Source organism: Egretta garzetta, unplaced genomic scaffold (assembly GCF_000687185.1).
Source record: "Egretta garzetta isolate BGI_Z169 unplaced genomic scaffold, ASM68718v1 scaffold341, whole genome shotgun sequence".
NCBI classification, from domain to species: domain Eukaryota; kingdom Metazoa; phylum Chordata; class Aves; order Pelecaniformes; family Ardeidae; genus Egretta; species Egretta garzetta.
In genome coordinates, this window is record NW_009258546.1 from 186,793 (window position 1) to 189,999 (window position 3,207).

The following is a 3,207-nucleotide window of genomic DNA, read 5'->3' on the forward strand; positions in this document are numbered from 1 at the left end:
AGCCTCGGCGGTGCCTGCCCGCAGCGCTGAGGAATATCAGGGAAGGAAAGCAGCCCTTCTTTTGCGAGTCGCATTTTGTCGTGAAAAGCAGCTCCACGACACCCAGTCCGGCTGCTTCTGCCTCTGCCCAAGGGCACGGCTCGCAAAGGCGGCGCTTCGGAAGCGCGGGGCAGGGATCCTCAGGCACCAGCAGCGACCGGCGCTGCTCTCCAGGCTGACGCCAGGCAAGGTGCCGGGGGAGCCTGGCATCACCCAGCCGCTCAACGGCTGCAGGGAGCGGAGAGGGACATCGAGAGGTGGATTTTATCCTTTTGCAGAGATCTGTGCACTGTTAACACTCAACTGCATCAAACATAAGCACGTTCAGAAGCTGCTGCTTCAGATGAATTCTTTTCATAGACATTGCATTCAACCGCAGATCTCCAAGGTTCGCGTGCCAACTTCCTTCTTCTCAAACTAAATCACCGAAGGAAAGACAATCCTACTTAACAAACTGTGTTCCAACTACAGAAAATGTATTAAAAATTGTTTTTACAAAAGTGAGGCCACTTTTTTTTAAAGATCTTTCAGTTGAATCGGTCTTTAAGCTACATCCTTTAACTGGAACAGAAAACAACGCACTGCCCCAGCGCCGGGTGAGAGCCCTGCGAGCCAGCGGAGGGGACCCGGCGGGGCGAGGCGTGACGGGGGAAGCCAAACCCCCGAGGGACCCCAGGCAGAAGAAAAGCCACTTCCAAAGGCGGGAGCCGGTGGAGGCAGACGCGCTCCCGTCCTCGCCGCCCCCCCAGCAGCGCGGGGCGGATCCCCACTCCAAGAGCACGCCAAGTTCTCAGCTGTGTAATTTCTGTATAATCCGATAAAGTAACGCTAACAGATACCTGAAAAAATTCCAGTGATGCAAAGCACCTTTAGCCAGGTCCTGACGTAACAAAAGAACCAGAACTGAAACAACGAAATCTATTCCCTCTTTATCTGCACTTAAAATATTTCCGAGTGTTTCCTGACTTTGAATTATGATAGTGTATGATGAAATATTTAAAACATATAAAAAAATTAAGTATTTTAGCCTCTGATGGCATGCCTAAGAAATGGAATTTGTTAGCCAATTAATTTTAAATTTACTCCAGCAGAATTTCAATTAGGGCTTCTCATTTTGTCTCCCCAGAAGCCACGTGAAGCGCTCGCTGCACGGCCCAAACGCGTTCTGCTCCCGAAGTGGAACATTATTTCCCCGTAAAATGGAGCCCCCGTATTCCCGGCGGCTCCCAGCGCGGAGCCAGAGCCAGGCTATTTGCAGGCCACCGGAGAAAAGCACAACTGCTCCCTCCATGCCCAGCGCCATCAGCAACTGCACGTGCGCCGGTCGGAGCGTTCACAGAACAAACCGCGCTCCAGGAACAGCCGAGACGTCTCGCACCAGCACAAACAGAAAGGCAAATGTATGCAGCGCCATCGCTTCTCCGCTCCCAGCTACTGGAAATGCGATTAGAAATTTGAAATTAATTAAATAAACAGAGGCCTGGCTTGTTAGGCAGAAGCAAAATACACTGAATTGAAAGAAATAGCAAAGCGGTAAATCAATTTGTATTTAAAAACTGGTGTTAGTTTAAAAACAGACCCAGCGACAGCAAAACCTGCCTGCTCTGTCCGTTCCTAAGAAGCACCTTCCCGAGGTTCCCGAACTACATCCCAATGCTGAACGATCCCCAGCCATGACAAACCAGCAGAACTGCAGGTTCCCATCCGAATGTCTGTGTTCTTGGTACCTGGTACCAAATCCCTGCCTCCTAGGGCAGCTGGAGCCTCGTGCCTCCACCGGAGCCGCAGCCCACGGTCACCAGGACTGGCATCTGCCGGCGCCAGCGCCAATCGTCGCGTCCCAGCTCCCTGGTTCTTCATTCCAGCCCCTCTCCCACTCCCACCCCAAAACCATCTAAAATCAGAGCAGAGGAAGAAGTGGAATTGTCCCCTCTTGGAACTGCGAGGGGTTGGGCAGCCCTGCCTGCCTGCGGTGCAGCTGCAGCCCCCACTGCGCTCCCAGCCCCAGCCTCGCCTGGCACCGCCACGGCTGCTGCTGGGCTGGACGCACCCCGAGGACATGTGATGAGCCAAGCAGAGCCATCCCATAAAGCACCTTCACCTAGCCCACTGAATCACTTCTGATTATACGGTTTATGGTTGGACTCGATGATCTTAAAGGTCTTTTCCAACCTAAACCATTCTATGATTCTTTGATTTCCTCCCGTAGCTCAGTGCTGCGCGAGAGCTGCTGCCGGGGACCGGCACTGAGCCACACGAGGGGAGACTTGCCCCCATGCTTCTGAGGCAGTGGGATGAGGCAGAAGGACAGACATCAACGTACCCAAGCCTTAAAATGATCTGGGACTCACATGCACGTGATGACGAGGGGACAAGGTTAAAAGCAGGAGCTTGGCAGCGGTTTACTCTGCGTGGATCTGATTCCACCAGCTGGATCCACCCAAAAGAACATCATCACCCATCTCAGGAGCAGCCCACACGCTGCGGAGCAAGCACCGGTGACCATAACCTTCAGTGCCGCCACGCCAAGGTCAAAGGAGGATTTCTATCTGGAGCAACTTGAGAATTCTGTGATCAGGTAAATTGTTTTATCCAGTTTGTGTCAAGACTGTATTAATTGTCTGCTAATAAAGCAATGACATAGAGTGACAGATCAGGAGGCAAGGCGACCTTCCATCTGCGCAACTCCTTCAAAATGGAAAATATGAAGAAATTCACAGAAGTGTAACTGGATTTTTAGAGAGTATCTGCTCCTAAATAATATATTTTCAGTATCTGTACACATTTACATGACCTCTGCTTCACAACAGATGAAAAATGTTAGGCTGATTCTGTGGAGGAGCTTTACTGCGAGGCTTCTCTCACAAGTTCAGATGATGTCACTGCAGGAGCAATACTGGGTCATCTAACGCTCTCCTAACAGAACACCACGCTGGCAGCTTCAACAAAATTTCAAGTGGTAATACCAAAGATGGATTTTATGGATTCCTGTAATCTGATGCAAATGCCTGGCGCCGTTGTAAAATAAACCTTTAAAATCCTGGCACGAAGGGGTCGTGGCCCACAACCCAAGCAGAGCTCCCCCGCTGACGGCAGGGACCGCTGCTCCTGCGTATCCCGCATCCATCCCCACATCCATCCCCACATCCGTCCCCACATCCGTCCCCA

At 51.6% G+C, this 3,207-nt stretch overlaps 1 protein-coding gene across 10 annotated transcripts in view; it reads right to left on the reverse strand.

Moving 5' to 3' along the window:
- Positions 1-3,207, reverse strand: part of MAPKAP1 (MAPK associated protein 1) — a 108,625-nt gene that overhangs the window by 29,578 nt on the left and 75,840 nt on the right. The window lies entirely within an intron of this gene.